Source organism: Neofelis nebulosa, chromosome 1, assembly GCF_028018385.1.
Source record: "Neofelis nebulosa isolate mNeoNeb1 chromosome 1, mNeoNeb1.pri, whole genome shotgun sequence".
Taxonomy (NCBI): domain Eukaryota; kingdom Metazoa; phylum Chordata; class Mammalia; order Carnivora; family Felidae; genus Neofelis; species Neofelis nebulosa.
This window is the reverse complement of record NC_080782.1, coordinates 223,515,955-223,535,829: the sequence shown is the minus strand read 5'-3', so window position 1 is coordinate 223,535,829 and position 19,875 is coordinate 223,515,955.

Genomic DNA, 19,875 nt, shown 5'->3' with positions numbered 1-19,875 from the left:
GGAGAGTGGCGGCTTTTTGTTTTGGTTTTGGAGGGCGCAGAGCGGGAGCCTGCAGCCAGGGCTCCCCGCCCGCAGCTCGCTTTGCTTCCTTGGCCCCAGCAGAATGTGCCCCTTGAATGCTCAGTTATACCTAAGACCGCCAGAGACTGGGAAGCAGGTGCCCTCGCCTTGCGTGAAAATGGAGAGGATTTTGTTCAGGGTTTATTATGATTGAAATAATTATTTCCAGCTGTAAATGAATGACTACATCTTGCATTTGGTATCCCTCCGGAGCCTGCTGTTTACTCGGGAGTAAACACTGGTGGAGACGAACTTCGGCGCCCAGAGAAACCCGGCCGGGCTGCCGACATGCTCTGTGAGCCCCTGGCACTCTCAAGGGAGCATTCTTTCTTGGATGCCCTCCTTGCCACTGGAGCCCTCAGGGGCCCCCTTGCCAAGCTGGGGCGTGTGCCCGTCCACTAAGAGGGCAGGTCGGCTTGGGGGACGCCTGTACCTCTGCACACCTCTGCAAGTGCTATGCTCTCCCGACAACATCTGGTGGTCCGCCTGATGCCCATCCGCTGAACATCTGGCTGTCACTCCAGAAACAGACTTTTGTTTATGAGCCGCGAATGCTTTGCTCAGCAGGGAAGGCGCAACGAGTCCACACAGAGCCCCCTCCAGGCCTTAGGACCTTGGGGGGAGAGGGACCTTCCCACACCTACCACCTGTTAGGTTCATTTCATCCTGTCACCCTGTCTGGCGCCAGCCCCTCGGCTCCCTGCACCGCAGGCCACAGTCCTGGGCACGGCCGACTTAGATCCAAGCAGATGGCTTCTGACCCGGTCTAGCTAGCCAAGGGCTATTACAGACTTGCTGGCCTCCAGCCCATGGACAGAGGTGGACGTTTTCATTAGTAAGAACTTGAAAACACCATCTACTGTCCTTCCCCACGGGAGCCCAGGGCTTAATCCCGTGGCTTCTACAGCCAGCCCGACCTCCCAACCCTTACACACCAGCCTCTGGAGGTGGGGTTCATGGGCGCGGGTGGAGGGGACGACAATATGCCGGGATGCCCCTCCTGCCACCCTTTTGCCCGTCCACCTGGCTTTCTCCAGGGCCATCTGAGCCTGGTTTTCGAACGCCGGGGCCTGGCAGGGGCTGGGGTCTCATCCCTCCTCTAGGTACCAGTGCTCATTCTTTACAACAGCCCGAACTCCCCCACCTTTTCTTTCTCACCCTGTCTTCTTTTCCAGCTTTCCCTCAGCCCGAGAAAGAAGGCGAATCATGCGCCTGGCTGAGGAATGAGATCATTTCTCTCCCCTCTTAGCAGGCTTGCTGTCTGCTAGTCGGGGTTACTGGAAGAAAGCGGGAAAGCTCGATTTCCACAGAGAGCCATCTGGCTGCACCAGACCCACGCTGATGCTAATCCGTTGGTTTCTTTTTCTTTAGTCTTTTTTTTTTTTTTATTTTGTTATTATTATTTTTTCGTTTTTTTGTTCCTGAGCAACACTTCGTCTGCAGCTGTAAACTGAGACCTGGTCCCTCCGAAGGCGAGCCCGCGTTGGGTGCGCACGTTTGTTACAGCATTATGCACTCCCCGCCCCCTTGTAGGTGTCAGGGCATCTTTGTTATCACTGGTGGGTCTATGTACTTGTAACGTCAGGGCCGTACTTTCAAATGGAAATCAGGCAATTATGCTCCACATGGAGACATCTGACAGATGCAGAAGTTTTACACCACTGGCTGTGTCACGGGGACAAAGGCGACCAGCGCTCCCAGGAGATGGTGAAATAAATAGAATATGTTGCAGGGGGGCAGAAAAATCGAGGAATAATGAGCCGTGTGATGCGAGTTCATAGCTCCTGTGGCTGTTTAACTTCAAAAGGTGATAATGATATGTCAACGAACTGCTTAACTCATCCCTGTGAAGGCAGCATTAGAAAACCGACCACAATGTGCATTCAAACACGGGCGGACGCCCTTCTCTGCATGTTTTTCAGTTTCCCAATGCATGGCTTCAGAGTGTTTCCCCTTGTTTTGCCTCCCTCTCGCGGGGGGCTCCAGTCAGCCTAAAGACAAGAGGGGCTGGTTGTAGCCTGAGGTCTACGTGACCAGCAGCTTCCTGTCGACATGCAGCGTTAGACATAGAGTGCTCATGCTGGCTGGGAACCGTGGTGGCAATACTCTCGCGGCCACCAGGGGTTGCATCCGTGTTAGGCACCAAGCCCCAGCCGGGTGCCCTGGTCCTGTGAGTGTGAGGTGAGTACTGTTACCATCCGACGTTACAGCTGGGGAAAGAGGCATAGAGCTGAGTGTGAGAACGGGGCTTCGGCTCTGGCCCCCGACTCCCACCCCAACTCTGGTCTTGGCTCAGGCCCCTCGCAGCCTCTCTGATGCTTCCACAGACGTAGGGGGAAAGGTGCATGCTCGCGCCTGCTCCCTCGACAAAGCCCCCGAGGTCAGACACATATAGTTGGAGTTAACTAAATAGGAGAGACCTACATGAAAGTTAAAACTGAATTTTTTCCCCATAGAATATCCAGCAGTTTAAACGAATGGTTAGTTGGAGCCTGAAGCATGCCGTAAGATTCATCGCTCGATGTGTCTAAAACTGAGTTCAAATTCATTTATATTACCAAGAAGTAAAGTGTCCCCAAATCCTGCTCATTGCTCTCTCCTGTCGGGGAAGAAAACAACTCGGAGCAGGCTTTGGCCCATCGCTTTGGACTTGAGCAGTCCCTGAAGATCCCCCGTTACTCGGTTGCCTTGGATTAACAGGAAATTAACATGAAAGCGGATGCCAAATAACACTGAGAAAAAAGGGAAGACGTTTTATCTTCCAGAAACCGTATTTTTAAACTAAGCATATGATGAAAGAAATAAAACAGCTTTACATAGGAATCGCTGACGCGTTCTCAGATCAGCAAACGCCACTTTGAAAGTGCCTGAAGCACTGTGACAGGGAGAAAACATTAATCCAACAAAACCAGAGGCGGCGGGCGGGAGGCAAAAGGTTTACTAATTTGCTAGTGATCAGTAAACACCAGTCACACGCACGTCGCCCTCTGATCGTGACTTGTTCTACCCTGTCCGAGGGTGGAAGAACATTTAAGGACACTGACAACTCTTTGCACTGTTAGCTTTGTCGTAGGCTAGGAAATAAATTACATTTCTGCTTATGGAAAATTAGTCTTACTTTTTTCATTTCTGCTGAACACATTTGTTTGAAGATATTACATTAGAATGGTAAGCTTGCATTGCAGAAGTGAAAAAATACCATTAAAGTATTCTGTTACATAAAGACCTCAATTAAAAAGGATTGAAAACACCAGTGACAAGCACAAGAGACTGAAGTTACAAATCACTCGCGAATGGGCCACTCAGGAGCTCAGCAAAGCAGCAGGAACCTCATCCCTTGGGTGGGGCCCGCCGTCCTGAGGAACCCATGAGCCCAGCGAGGACTTGTGTCATAGAGACCAAGCACTAAGGACCGAAGGGAGGAAAAATAGGAGCAAAGAAAATGGGAATACTAATTAAAAATCAGGAACTAAAAAATCTAAAAAATCGGGGCACCGGGGTGGCTCAGTCGGTTAAGCGTCTGACTTTGGCTCAGGTCAGGATCTCACGGCTCGTGGGTTCCAGCCCCACGTCGGGCTCTGTGCGGACAGCTTGGAGCCTGGAGCCTGCTTCAGATGCTGTGTCTCTCTCTCTCTCTCAGCCCCTCCTGGGCTCTCGCTCTGTCTCTCTGTCTCTGTCTCTCGAAAATAAATAAACATTAAAATTTTTTAAATTAAAAATCAAGAAAAGCTGGGGCACTGGGGTAGCTGTTGGTTAAGCATCTGACTCTTAATATTGGCTCAGGTCATGATCTCATGGTTCATGAGATCGAGCTCCATGTCAGGCTCTGCACTGGTAGCACAGAGCTTGCTTGGGATTCTCTCTCTCCCTCTCCCTCTGCCCACCCCCCACAAAATAAATAAATAAACATTAATTTTCTTTTAAATCAAAAAGAGCTAAAACAGAGGTTAAGAGCCTCAAAATATATGCCATAGCTAACCAGCTGGACACTGGCTAGTGTCCATGATTAGTTAGCCTATAATATCTTTCCACAAAGAACTTTAACATCTTCATTATATGTTCTTTACCTATCAAAAGTATTTTTTAATGTTTATTTTTGAGAGAGAGAGAAAGCTTGAACAGGGGAGGGGTAGAGAGAGAGGGAGACACAGAATCCGAAGCAGGCTCCAGGCTCTGAGCTGTTAGCACAGAGCCCAATGCGAGGCTCGAACTCACAAGCCATGAGATCATAATCTGAGGCAAAGTTGGACGCTGAATCGACTGAGCCACCCAGGCACCCCCATATCAAGAGTATTTTTAATTAAACCTTTGACAAAAAATAAGTCAGTTCACAGAGAAATCTCTAAAAATTTTTCAGGTTCAACCATTTACCATTTTGAAAGTTTTTTTTAAAAAACCACCTCTGACTAAAAAAGTTGTTTTACGTTTTGGTTTTGCTTTTTTCTTGTCTCTAACACATTTGTTTGTAAATATTATGGTCATCTTGTGATTGTGAGTTTTTTCAAAGTGAGTATGATTGGCAAAATCAAAATTGATTTTGACCCATCTCTTCCAAAAAATTGTGTGTGTGTGTGTGTGTGTGTGTGTGTGTGTGTGTTTGAATATGAACCTGGCTCTCAGGTCATCTAGGTATCGTAACTCTGTATGTGACTGTGTGCATATCACCACAGTACTTAGCATCTTAAGAAAAGTAAAGCAGATTGCTGTATAATGAGGGTACAGTGGGAATGCAACAGTGCAGGAAAGCTTTCCATTAATCATTCTAGTAAAAACATATCAACTTTCTTTATATGTGATTATGGACAATGTGAACTTTGAAAAACCGTGCCGTTTATTGGAAGAAGAAATAAAATGAGACAGCAAGCAGACCATATAAAAAAACACATGTGGGATTTTTCAGATTACACCCTTCACACCCTTGAGAAAATCCTTTCAAAGGGAGCCACAGTCACTCACAGAAGTGAGTCACAGTTCTCAGATGGATCGAATTGAAGGAACAGTTGAAAGCCACTGATTTAGATCAACATGTTAATAGCAGTCATCTTTAGAAGCTAGAATTATGGCTGACTTTCTTTTTCTTCATCATGAGTTTCTGAGTTTTCCAGAAACTCAGAAAAGGGCTTATAGCACGTTGCTTAAATGAATGGGCACTGGAGCCAAGCCTCCCAGGTTTGGAGTCTGGTTTTGTGGCTCATTGGCTTATGCAAATCACTTTCCACCTTTGGGCTCTCCATGTCATCTGTAGCATGGCAACCATCACAGTCCCTATTTCAGAAAGTTATTAGGATGGCTAGTGGGATAATGCTTGCAAAGCACATAGCGTCTTGGTCACGGAACTGTGCAATAAATGTTAACCATTTAAGAAAAATCCTTTAACGGCCCATGTCTGTATGGTTTCTTACAGAAATAGAAAAAGCGGAAACCCCAAGTCTCACTGATGAAGCCAAATATAATTTCCATTTGCCACATTGCCTGATCCCTGGTGTAAGTGAGCATTCCTCCGCTTCCTGTTCTTCCACACTCTCCTGTGTTTTTCATTCATAAGCCCATTGCAGCCTGACCCTAGCTGATTTGTTTATATGTGCTGGAAGTAGTCACCGTGGTTGATTTTAAGCTACCAGTGGTTTCGCAAACGGCTTGGGAAACTCCTGAATGTTTAAGAATTCGCTCTCATGAACCAGCATGCCACTGGCGAACTTCTCTTTTGACGATTCCTACATTTGAAAATTGCATGTTATGTATGCATGGATGGATTTATTTTCAAAGTCGATTTATTTATTTATTTATTTATTTGTAAAGAGCACAAGTGGGGAAGGGACAGAAAGAGAGGGAGAGAGAGAATCCCAAGCAGGCTCTGTGTTGTCAGCATGGGGGCCTACGCAGGGTTTGATCTCACCAACCGTGAGATCAGGATCTGAGCCCAAACCAAGAGTCAGACGCTTACCCAAATGAGCCACCTAGGCACCTCTAACATTGCATTTTAAATGGCAGGTTGGGATTGACAGGGAAGAAAAAATAACTCCCCTCTCCATACCCCTGGGCCAGCACAAATATGGCACTGAATTTGGGGACAATATTACTAGTAGGGGTCATTAGCCATAACTAAACATGTGGCCAAATGGACCGTTTTCTGGGTTGATCTTTATTATTGCAATGGTGAGATGAAGATTTCTTGGAAACCAATGGGATTGTCAAAGCAGAGTCCATTCCACGGGTCCCCAGATAGCTCTGGCACCCTGAGGAAAGGAGCAAGGTGGAGCATCTTCGGATTTCTTTAAGTATTTTTTTTCCAGTTTATTTCAAAAGTCAAGATAAGTAATACCATAAAATAATAATAATACCATAAAGTGGCATACTTTTTCCGATGTCTTTTTCCGATCTCTGAACCTATCCACCCACTGCTGTCATTATAGATCAGCATTTGAAATTAACTTCTCACTAATATTTTCTTTATGAAACTACAGGCACACGCACATAGGTGTTTTCATTCCCCACACCTACCTACCTTCCCCAAGAGATATTATCTACATGGTTCTACACTTACTTTTTTCACTTCACACTAGAACCTGACATTTTTTCACGTCAGTATCTAGAGAACATCCTCATTCTTCTTCTTGCAACTGTGTAGGTTTTCATGAGGTGACACACTGAAGACAGCACCACATTCTTCGCTCCTCTTCCCACCGAGAGGTAGATTCTACTTCCTTCCCCTCGAAGACGTGCCGGTCGTAGTGATTTGCTCGGTTAACAGAACACTGTGCGAGTGAGGCCGTGCATGTAGGTCAGGAGCGAAGAGGTTGGCTGCTTCCCCCTCCTGCCTCTTGGGACACTCCCCTGGGGGGGGGGGGGAAGACGCTTGGGGAGAAATCTGACTACCCTGCGGCCATCATGCTGTGTGGCAGCCAAGCCGGCCATGTGGAGAGACCGTGTGCAGAGAGATCTCAGCCAGTCCCAGCTATTTTAGCCAGTTGGCCTGTGCACCGGACATGGCGATGAAGACCGTGGAGGCTTCAGATGATTTCAGCCCAGCCAACATCTGACTGCAACCCCACGAGAATTCCGAAGTGAGACCCACCCAGCTGATTCCGGTCAACCCACAGAACACTGAGAGATGATAATGTGTTTTTGTTCTAACTATTGTATTTTGGGGTCATTTGGCTATAGCAAATGATAACCGGAACACATTGTGCAGATACGCATAATTTATTTAGTTAGCCCCTTATAAACACACATTAGGGTTGTTTCCAATCTTCTGTTGTGTCAACCTATGAGGTCATGAATAATCTTACCTATATATGTTTTGCACAGTCGCAGGTTTATAAATTCTCAGAACCGGATAGTGAGTCAAAGGACAGATGCATTTGCAATTTGGTGAATTTCCATTCATTTAACGTGCCAATTCCTTGTGCATTTTTCTATTGGCTTGTTCTTTTACTTCTCAGTTTCTAGAAACTTGGGTCTTTGTGAAATGAGATACAAATAGTTTTTCCCATTTATTTTGTATTTGGACTTTGCTTATATTGATTTTTGCCAGGAAGAATTCTATTTTTAAGTCTCCCGTATTTCTTTCATTTCTTTGATCTTTTATCACTTAACCTTTGATCCATTTAGAATTCATCCTGATGCACACATCTAACTTTGTTTTTTCTAAATTGCTACTTGTCTTAAAATCATGTATGAAATAGATCCATATTTTTGCTACTGATTCGAAATTTTACCTTTAGCATATACTAAGTTTTAGTATGCATTTAGGTCTACCCGTAGTATGTTTATTCTGATTCTTTATCATCTATTCATTTCCTACTGCACTCTTAATTTTTGTAACAAAGAACTATAGTTTAATACGTGAGACGGCTAGTGTATGTCTTGTTCTTTTTTTATTATAAAATTTTTTTTTAATGTTTATTATTTTTGAGAGAGACAGAGCGCAAACAGGAGAGGGGCAGAGAGAGAGGGAGACACAGAATCCGAAGCAGGCTCCAGGCTCTGAGCTGTCGGCATAGAGCCCGACACAGGGCTCGAACCCATGAGATCTCAGAAGATCGTGACCTGAGCCGAAGTCAGACAGATGTTCAACCGACTGAGCCACCCAGGCGCCCCGTGTCTTGTTATTCTTATTTCAAAGGATTGTCCTGAATGTTCTTCTTAACTTATTTTCTTACGTGAGCTTTCGAGTCAACTTGTTAAGTTACACACATAATCTGGCAGTATATGGGTTGGAATTACAACACAGGGAGATTTCATTGAGGGAGATTTGCCATCTTGAAGATAGTCACTCCTTTTATCCAAGCATATGGTATGCCTGCATTTGTTTAAAACTGCTTTTGTGTCTTTCGGGATCAGTTTAAAGTTTTTGTTTCATGAAGATGTGGAACATTTCTTAGGCTTATTCTTGGTTATTTTAGCTTTTTTGTTGTTATGCTAAGTGTAAAAAGGCCTTCCATTACGTCTCCTAATCGGCTGCATAAATGAAGGAAAGCTTTTGAAAGTTATATATTGATTTTATATTAAGCCACCTTACTCAAGTTTTCTTTTCAGAATCTTTTTCAGATAATCCTCTTGGGACATCCAAAAATACAAATATATGATTTGCAAATAATGATAATTTTATATCTTTTCAATTTTTCTGTGTCTAATTTCTCTTTCCTGTTTGTAACATTTTTAGCTTATTCTTGACATTAGTAGGGATGATATTGGTATTTCCACTTTATTTATTTTTTAGAGAGAGAGAGAAAGCGTGAGTGTGAAGGGGGCAGAGGGGGAAAGAGAGAGAGAGAGAGAGAGAGAGAGAGAGAGAGAGAGAGAGAGAATCCCAAGCAGGCTCTATGTTCAGCATGGACCCCAAAGTGGGGCTCAATCCTAAGACCCTGGGATCATAACCTGGGCTGAAATCAAGAAATGCTCAACTGACTGAGCCCCGGTATTTCTCCTTTAAACATATGTTGACTTTCAAGTTGGCTTATCCTAGCAGGTGCACATCTATTCTTATTTCACTGAATTTTTTAGATCAAGAATGGAAATTTAATTTTACTACATATCTTCAAAGCACCTAAAGAGATAAATACATAGTTCTTTTCTTTGATCATTTATATGGTGAATTCATATAAGTAGACTTCCTGAGATTGAACCATCTTTGCATGGAATAAATGCTACTTTTTCATGCTATACTATTCTCTTAAGGAGTTGCTTGAGTCTACTCGGTAGAACTTTGCTTTGTATTTTTGCATCGGTATTTTAAAATTATTTCATTTAAAAAAATTACAGTTATTATCAGGTTTTTAAATTCAATATTATGCTCACTTTTGTGTCCTTCTTAATATGTCTTTTCTACACCCATATCCATTTCATTTTGTTTGCTTTTCTCATTGTGACCCTCTAAGCTCCTTCCTATGTTTTATTATTATCCATTTTCTCTCCCAATTCATCCTTCTTTCTTTGATGGTTCGTTTTTTCTTCCATTTCTACCCAGGATGTCGCCAGCTCACTCTCGGTCTCTTGTCTTGCCGTCACTGCTAACGGAGGGCTGTGCCTCTGCGTTGTGCCCCAACTTTGTAGAGGTGACTTCATCACTAAATATTTCACATCTGTAGTACAATACTTTATACTATTTTCATCTGCTCTTTGGCAACATTTTATCTGCCATTTGCTTTTCCTGATCTTGTTTTATGTCTTGAGTCTCTGGAATAATTTGGGTGGGTCCTTTTTGATGTCTCACTTTTGGAGCCAGTGAGTTTTTCTTGTACCAAATATTTGCAGGGTCCCATCCAAGCCTAGTTGGAATTTTTTTTTTTTTTATGAATTAAGAGTTTGTGCATGAGTTAAAAATTTTTTTTTTAATGTTTATTTATTTTTGAGACAGAGACAGAGCGTGAAAAGGGGAGGGGCAGAGAGAGGGAGACACAGCATTGGAAACAGGTTCCAGGCTCTGAGCTGTCAGCACAGAGCCCGACACGGGGTTCGAACCTATGAACTGTGAGATCATGACCTGAGCCGAAGTCAGACACTTAACCGACGGAGCCACCCAAGCGCCCCTGTGCATGAGTTTTAGATCTAGTCTCCCCAGCCAATAAAGACAGGCAGCAGTAGGGTTTTCAAAAAACTCCTCTCTTTCCTGCTGCTGGCAGATAGGGCTTTCCCTGCGTGTGTGTGTGTGTGTGTGTGTGTGTGTGTGTGTGTGTTAACCCCATCATTTCTGCTTATCACAACCAAATTGGGTCCAGAAAGTTCTTGCCACCCTTATTTGTACATTGTTCCCTCTGTAGGAAAACACGAGCCCCAGATTCTGTTCCTCACCTCATTGTGCCCTTTTAACAAACATATTTTACTGATTCATCCTGGTATTTGAAGCCACGTGCTCTTCTCTCCCCTTCCCTGCTCTCCAGCATTTGCAGGCCTTCCCTCTATTTTGCTGTTCTTAGTCTTAACTCCCTCCTCCTTTTGCTGAAAATGGGTATTTTATTTTCATTTCTTATTTCACTTTTGCGTTCCACAACTTCAGAGAAGGGAGAGAGACAGATAGACCTTCCATCTTTACACTCCTATAAGAAAAGTTCATGGACATTCATATTTCAGATTCAATGCCAACAGTCTGAAGGATTAAAGCAGCTAATTTTGAAAATCTTTTAAGGAAAAACAATACGGGATTCACTTTCCAGAGCCTGTGATGTTTTGAAGTCTCAAGATGGGTTTAAAGTATTCAGGACATTTCCTTAGCTTATCATTTGGGCAAGTTATCTCTCTGGACCTCATTTCTCCAATGAAGGGAAAGGATCTCTAAAGCCTTAAGACAGAGTGGACAACCCAAGGCTTAACTCCGAGAAATTAATCACTAGCGGTGAAACTTGGGCATGAGGAAACTTGGATGGGGGAGAAGTTTAGGGCCCTGAAGTAGAGGAGAATTAAGTTGTACAGGGAAGTTACCATCTGCCTGGCTCTGTGCTAGGAACTTACATTAATGTTCACGGGGGCAGGTATTATTATCGGCTCCATTTTAGAGTCATGGAAAATGAGGTTCTAAGAGGTTGGATAACTTATTCAAGATGACAGAACCAAGACAGAAATCCTGACCTTCTCGGTTTTGGAGCTCAGTGTTCTTTCTAGAGCAATTCTCTTTGGTGTGCAGGCCTGTCCTGCCTGAAATGCGTGGGCCGTGGTAACATTCCCGGTCACTAAGGCCTTCTGCTTCCCTGCCTTCCGTCCCGTCTCCATGGTAATTATTTAAAAGACCAGATGTTTTAATACACATCATATTGATATAATCATGGATGCAACCAAGCTAATTGGACCCACTCTGCTATTAATCCTCCAATGGCCACATCTAGGCTGTGTTAAGGTAACTACATTATGCCTGTTCAGGCTAATGCTCTGGAAACTATATTCTAAAATTTTTTTTTTTCAACGTTTTTTATTTATTTTTGGGACAGAGAGAGACAAAGCATGAACGGGGCAGGGGCAGAGAGAGAGGGAGACACAGAATCGGAAACAGGCTCCAGGCTCCGAGCCATCAGCCCAGAGCCCGACGCGGGGCTCGAACTCACGGACCGCGAGATCGTGACCTGGCTGAAGTCGGACGCTTAACCGACTGCGCCACCCAGGCGCCCCATGGAAACTATATTCTAAACAACATGCTATTCATTTACTAAAACTTTAATTAATTTTAAGCCAAATCAGCCATTTTTAAACGAGACAAACTACATATATTAGAAGACCCAAGGCACCTTTCACGGAGCTCATCTCTTAAAACAAGACAAAGCAAACAAAAAACCCATCGGTACTTTGGTTCACATTTAAAAACTATTACATATCTCATTTCGACCGTTTTTGATTGTTCACTAATGAAATCAATGCAAATAACCTTCATGTTTATTACAAGAATAAAAAGGCAAAAAATTCATTTCCTCAAAATACATTTGCTTAGAAATTCTTTTTACCTTATGAACTTCCTTGGCCTTATAAACCTGTCAGCAGAGGAAACTGGGAGCCAGTTTCCTGCAGCCATAACCTCCACTACCCTTTTTACAAGTCTTTATTCTTTGGAAATATAAACACTTGTGTTGAAAAACATTGCCTGGGAAGATAAATGAGCAGTAAAATGATTAGTGCCCATTTAGTGATTACTTACCTCTGGGCTTAACAACGGAGAGCTGACTTGAGGGGCTTTGAAAGAGGACTCCTCCTCCGCACCTGGGTAGATGGGGTCTCCTGGGGCCCTGCCTGGGCCTGCCCGACTCCAGGGCCCCTGGACAGGTCTCCTCACAGACCTGTTAGCCTTTGTGGTGTCTCCTTGGAGCACGGGTTCGAACCACCACTCAACTTGGAATTATCGCTGCCACCTTTAGGCCATGGCACCAGGCAGAGAAAAGTGAAATCAGATCCCAAAGAGGTTCTCCAAACCCTTAGGTGCTGAGACTGTTTTCTCCTGAGTTCTCATCTGCTTTTCATCCTGAGGAAGGGCTGGGGCGCAAGCAGTCTGCACGCGCACGGACAGTTCACTCTCCCTGGGGCCTCGCCTCAGGCCGCACCTGCCTAGATCCCAATCACCCCAGCTCAGGTGTACCTTCGCCATGGCACCTTCCAGTCTGTATCCCACAATCCGTATCTCTTTTTGTGGCTCTTCTATTCTGAGAACCTACATTTCCATCCATTTCCAAGCCAAACTCCTCTGCCTGGCTTTCAAGACCTGGATAACCTGACCTCACCCAATTTACTACACGTTGCTCCCGGATTCCCTGAGCAGCCATGCTGGGTCCTGCAAGGAGAGCTCACAGCTTTGCCAATCAACAGCTGCTGCGCCTCATAGTCTGCGGTCTTCCCTAGAGAAAAGTTTAAAAATAGCAAATGCATGGGTTTACATTTACTGGAGGAGAGAGCCTCCCCAAGACAGTATGTAACATACGCATCCTTATTACTGATATTGAGCTCTTGCCAAATACTCACAACCAATATTAAAATTAATTGGCCTCAGCTTATACGTAAAGTGAGGTAGTATGATGGGCATGGCACTAAGTGGTGGTGTAGACCGCTCACTGTTGAACACAGCGTTCTCACGAAGGGATGTTCTTAGGAGTGACCCACTCTGAAATCATCCTGATTTTTATGGTTTTGAGTTCTTCTGACTGCGTGTCCTAACTGTTGCCCTCCTCTTGCCCTGCTGAGATTACGAGGTGTTATTTCTTCCTCTTATCAGTGTGCCTGCCTATTGGTTGCGAGCGAAGACGCCAGAAAACAGAAGTTTTAAGAAGTCTTGCAAAAATAAGGATAAATTGGCCTTGACTGGAAGCCTGGGCCTGGTGAAATATGATTGTCAAAAAAACATGGCCTGGGGAGCGGGGGGAGAAGGGCAGTGCGGGCGTCAGGAGGGGCTGCACGTTGAAATCCTGGTGCCCAGACTACACTTCAGACCAATTCTATCAGAATTCCTAGAGCAGAGGCCCCAGCGTCATTGTGTTTTAAAACTTCCAGATGATTCCCAATGCGCAGTTGAAGTTGGGACGCACTCACTGCTCCCCACGCTGAGTGTCACTCTATGTGATAGCCAATGGGTGGTGGGGCAGCAGGGAGACAGGAAAGCCAGGGAAGACGCATCTGGGCCAGAGTGAAGGTTCTAGCCCATTGCTCCCCGTGCCTCCCCCGACTTTAGACACAGAAAATTCATTGTCTTGAGAAAACATTCTGACTGGCTTTGACTGTATTAAATTTCCGGAATCATTTCTTATTCCGCTTTTTTGGGAGGTTTGTGCATTCTTTATTTGGGTCATGGGGATATAGTTAATAAATTATAATATTTCTTAGTTCTTTTGAGAATTTCCACAGGATAGATTAAGCCCCAGCCCTCTGAAGTCATGTTCACTTTCATTTAAAAAATAGATAATAAAGCACTTAATAAATGTCAAATACTGTGCAAGTTTCTGGGGACACAATGGTGCTGGGAGAGTCCTCAAGACCACTCCCGTGTTTGAAGGTCTGCTATAAGGACTCACGGGAGTTGGCAAATAGCCGTATTCCCAGCTAAGATTCATTACAGCGGCATATGAAGGGAATACAGCCAGATCATAAGGGACAAAGACACAGGTGGTCAGGAGAAATCCTGTGCAGGCTTCCTCATGCTCCTCTCTCTCTCTCTCTCTCCAGTGAGGGGGTCACACAGTGTGGCTGAATCTTTGTACACATTCGTGATTATTTCTTCTGTGGCTCACGGTGGGCACAGCTGAGGCAAAGGGAATGCAGCATTTGGAGGCCTTTGATATTATTTTCCCACTCGGCCTCCCTTAGTTGTCCTTTTTTATATTCTTCCCAGCAGTGTTCACTTCCAGCACCCTCTCTGGCTCTACGCGGGACTGTTTTTTAAAAGTCCTTGACAATTTGACGAAGAAGGAGGATCTCCTTGTATTTGTGCATCGGCGACTCCTGTACTGAGCGGGGAACACGTGAGACACGCTCAGCTCTGTGGGGACTAGAGACACGGGCCACATGGTCTCTACCCTCAAGACTGCCGACAATCCAGGTGGGCAACAGCCTTAAACCTGGGGGCAGCGGGCGTGTGGAGGAATGGGCTTTTTTTTTTTTTTTTTGAAAGTGCTGGGGTTTTAGTGCCATTGATCTACTTTAGTTTTAGTTTTCCTGTGAACTATTTCTGAAGAAGGAACCAATAAGACAACATAGTAACATACAATATATACGGCATTGATGAGTATATGACATGAAAACCACGTAGATGAAACAATGCAAGAGACTGCATGAAAAGTGAGTGTGGGGTTGCCAGCTGGAAAAGGCTAGAAACTCGATATTGGAAATTGAACAGCTAAGAAAAGGAGCTGGTTCAGGGCCAATGAAACAGTCACCTAGAGGAGCCTGAGCAGTGGTGAGGGTGGGGATTGTGTTCACCTTCTCTTGTCTTTTAAACTTTTTGGGAATGTCTCATGAATTGCTGCGTAAAGATTAAAAAGGTAATGAATGTTTAGAATTTTAGGTGTGTTGAATTTAAAGTGCTGGTAGTTCTTCACAGTTCCGAGGTCAATGAAATATGAGGTCGGGACACAGGTAAGAGAGTGGGGCTTCCGGTGACAAGTTAGGTGTCACCCGTGTTCATGACTTTGGCCACCAAGGAGTGGGTTATATTTGAGGTAGTGTGTATGTGTGTGTGTGTGTGTGTGTGTGTATTTGTATGTGTACATATGTGTGTGTGTCTATTTGTGTGTGTATGTATTTGTGTGTGTACGTGTGTGTGTGTGTGTGTGTGTGTGTGTGTGTGTGTAGCGAGAGACAGAGAGGGCGAGGGAGAGGAGAAGAGGAGAAAAGAAAGCAGAGGAGCAAGGACACGATTGATAAGTGGATCCAGTGGAAGACTCAGAACTGTTCCGACAAGACTTTCTCAAGCTGGGGAAGCCTCGTCCATGTGGGAGCCTGGTGCCCACCCAAGGTTTCCCAGCAGTGTCTTTCTGGAGGAGAAAGAGAGAAGGGACAGCTGTCGCATCCGTTGGCTCTCCTGCCCTGGTACGAGGTCCTGAGAGGCTAACCGAGTTGCTCCTGGATACATAGCACACTTTGCAATAAAACTCCAGGGCTGGCAGTTGCTCTGGGCCAAAATATACACTGGCCTCCAAGGACAGTGCTTGAGATTATGCAAGGGGAGGACGGCAAAGGCCAGGTTTTAACTCTACAACCGTATGTTGAACTAGGTGTCAGGCTCTTGGTTCTTACCCAAATGGCCTGGATTCCAAACAGGTGATTTCTGCCAAGTGCTCCCTCTTGGAAGCCTGTAGTACACCCTCGTTCCACAGCTGACTCTCCAGAGTTGGGTTTCTGAAGAGGACGGTTCACGTACCAACTACAGAGCACGGGAATATTAAAAGTCCTTCAAGGCGAACGCAAATTTCTCTGTGTGGAAGGAGATGTGTAAAAAAATTACAAAGTACTTTCCAGAACTAGGTTCTACTTACCTGCTGGAGTTAGAGAATCAGAAACAAAGCTATTTCAAGAAGAAGAAGAGGTTTGGGGTCCTGTCTGAATGCAGGAAGATCACCGAGTGGCTTCTACTCTGCTCCCCTTGTGTGTCCGGTGGACGAGCCCGCTCAAATCCCTGGATGTCTTTGCACAAATCCCTCCACTGCCCCCTACAACATACTCACTGTGTATCGATTTCCCCATGAAATTTTCTGGCAGGTACTTGCCACTTTCCCCCATGTCTTAGGTCCTCACTTTTAAAAATAGTCATAACACACATACTAGGCTTCTTTTAAAAATGTCAATGTTTATAACTCCAGCAGGTCGTAAGATACCCATGTTCAGCTACCACGTTGAATTAGAAGAAGCTGACAAATTAATAAAGAGTAAAGAAAAGTCAGGCTTTCCCCCCCCTCCCCTCCTTTCTTTTTTAAGTAAGGGTAGAAACTTGGTTCAACAGAGCTTTTAGTGCGTGGAAATCAAGTACTTATGGTCGGCGCACACATCCCTAAAACACATTCACCTGGCCCCAGGGAGACATTACTTCTAGGCCAGCATGGTCAGGTTTTCGAAAGGACCCCAATCTCACAAAGAGCCTTCTCCTCCCAGTGCTTTGAAATCAGAAGCACGAGGCTGTGGAAGAGAAGACAGGCTGCGGGCAGAGGGGCGGTGTGGCTGGAGCTCCTCAGACCCCAGGCGGATTCACACCCAGAGGCTGCTCTCAAGTTCCAGGGACGGAATTGCCTCCAGGGTGGCATGCCATTGACCAATGGACGGGCGGTAGCAGTCAAAGAAGAAATGAATCATCAGTGGGTAGTTCTTTAAAATACACCTTTTGGCATTTGGAGAATTTCCAGGAGGCGCAGAAGAAACAGTCTTAGCCCTTTGAGAGTATCTGAAGTTCTAGAAGAAGCAGCCAAGCTTTGAGTGGAACGGCTGTCACTTGTCCCTTCCCTGTCTTTGTGCTGCCACCTAGAGAGAAAAGAAAAACATATGTTGTATTCCGCCGAGGAGAAGCAGTCACCTGACACCCCCAGCACTATCTGCACCTTCTAGAACAGAAAAGCAAGGCGAGCTGTTCTAGTTCTGAGAAACAGCAGCGGTTAAACTTCTGCTTCTGAGGGAAGACCTCAGGTAAGGGCCAGGGCTCCCGTCGTGGCCAGCCTCCATCCCCAAGCTCCTTCTGGAGCTAGTATTAGTCTCCTCCAGGAGCAGTGGTGGGGAGGAAGCATATTTTCTTCCCACTGTTCAAATGGAGTGAAAGACGAAATCTTCAGTTCACCCGAATTTATGGAATGGACACCATCATTTTAGCAAAAAAAAAAAAAAAAGAAACCTATGAAAACAAGGTTCTACGATGAATGATTCTTAAATCCTTTCTACTCTTTGCCTTTTCCTTTCTTTTTTGTTAAACGCAGATCCTTTTATGAGACAGTGGGAGGCCTTATGTGGACTCCAGTGTATAAAAAATAGGTACCTACAGACTTGTTGGCGGAAGTTGTCGTCCCTAAAGAAGACTTGACTCTGAACATGTGTAATTACGATCCGCTGTTTTCCGTGTCCAAGTTCAAACATCATTTATTCTGGAGCTGTGTTCTCAAAGATTTTTTTTAAGTTAATGGAAATCAGATTTCCGTGCCATAATGGGGGATGACCTTCCCTAAGCACCTGCCTCCCCAGGACTATCACCCTCCCTTCCCCTTCTGCCATAGCCCTAGCACCACACGACACGCCCACCTCTCTGCTTACACCTCTGGTGTAAGGTAACACCTCTTTTAACATGTGTGAAGAAGTCGATTCCTCTATAAATCACATATGGTGTTTTTCCTCCCTCTCACATGGGCTTGACTAACGTGAGGCCATCAAAATAACATTTATTAACCAAAGTACAGTAAAGGCTAAAATGCTGAGGCTGAATTGAAGATCTGACGTGCAGAGGCACCAGCTAAGTAGAGGCTTTCCTTAAATTCTGGCTCACCACTGCTGAGGATGCACGGACATGCAGAACCCGTTTTGAATACGGCAAGAAGTTGAAGCCCAGGAAATCTGAGTGTCCCTTCCTTAAGGTAAAACTCACGATTAAAACAGACTAGCGAAGGAGAAACGGCCCTAAAGCTACACACACGACGGTATGAATAAGGTACCTTTGAGGTAGGCTGAAAGGAAAGAGGCCTGGGCCGGAGGGTAAAAGGGCAGCGGTGGGCTCAGCCACTTTCAGTCTGTGCCACCCACCGTGACCAACATGGAACAGGGACACCCTCCCTTTCTGGTCTACGTCAGAGGGTTGTTGTAAGGATCAGTGCAGCTACTGATAAGTGGTGGCTGCGGAAACCATAAAGGGCTATTCAAACACAAGGCAGGAAACCGCTCTGTCAGTCTAATGAGACTGAGCAGTGTATAAACACCAGTATATGAAAGGTGTATAAGCCCGATCGCTTCTTCCCATCATTCAGACGAGTCAAAGCCTGTGGCCATCCTCTAAGGACACTAAGAAAATACCAGTACACCTCCCTTCCTGGACCAGGAGCTCTTTGTCTTCTAGAGAGGTTTGACTCTTCAATGCAGCTGACTCTGGAGCTCTCCAAAGCTTGCATTAGTCCTGGAGAGAGGGCTTGTGGGAGGACGTATGTGATACACGGCGTCTAGCAAGTTCCATCACCTTTAATAATGGAGGAAGTCTGTCCTAACCATGTGAGGAGACTATCTTTCAAATCTAGTGATGGCATGACTTCCTAGAGTGTGACGGAAGTCCGTTCCTCTGGAGAGAGGGAGTTTGGTCTGGGAGTCAGGGTCCTGAGGTGAGCTTCTGGCTCAGCTCTTTATCAGCCGAGTGACCTCAGGCACATAAGGTGACCTTCGCTTTTCCAACTGTAAAATGGGGGAAATAATACCAATTGTGCCCTACGGTTTCTGGAAGGATCAATCACATAAATCCACGTGAAAAGTGCTTAACATCTGCTGAGCACTTGGTGAGCCTTTGTTATTACTTCCCCCAAACGGTGTTCTTCATGGTTTTTTTTCGCTGCAAGGTAACGTAATCTAAGGAAAATGAAGAAAAGAGACAAGTCTATACCAGGCACACCGCAAGAGCCAGAACGAGCATGTTGGCAGGTTTCCTTCAGACTTTCTTCCAGTCAAACAGGTAAGATAATCCACTTAAAGAACTCAGAGGAGTGCCTGATGCATGCTAAGTACTGGATGGATACTAACTCTGAAGCGTTTTTCTCCTGGGTATAAAGGAGCTGAGGCTCCCCACACAGCAGCAACTGCAGGGAAGGACATAAAAGGACTCACTGATCGAGACTCATTTCACAGGGAAGACACGGCTGTGGGCCAGCAAAGCTAGTGATTTGCTCCTGGGCCCACAGAGTTAAGGCAGGTTCCAGGGACAGTATAATCCAGCTACTGTAAATTAACCGGTCTTTTTAGACCAATTATTCTTACGTTTTAAAACTTTTTAGTTCAGTTGGCAACACGGTGGTTGTTGGTCACTTTTCACTTTATTACATTTTTACAGATTCAGATATCTGTTTCCTGTTAGTGTCGTAAGTTCGCATATGACAAAAGCAACACTGTACATTGGGTAAGTAAATGGATGCTTTTTAGTTTCTCAGTTCCAAATTGCCTTCGTGTCTTGCTAAGTCTCCTCATGAGAGAAACATGATCCTGGGCATGGGCACAGCACACGAGCAACACACCCGAACTAACACAACACAATCCACTTGACATCCACATTAAAGCGGATGGAGGAGAATCTCCTCGGGAACGCAGGACCAGAGAAGTATAAGCCTCGAAAGACGAGAGAGCCTGAGAGCCGGGGTACAGGGAACATTTAAATGGAAGATAAACCAGACATAAAAAAGAAAAGAACGC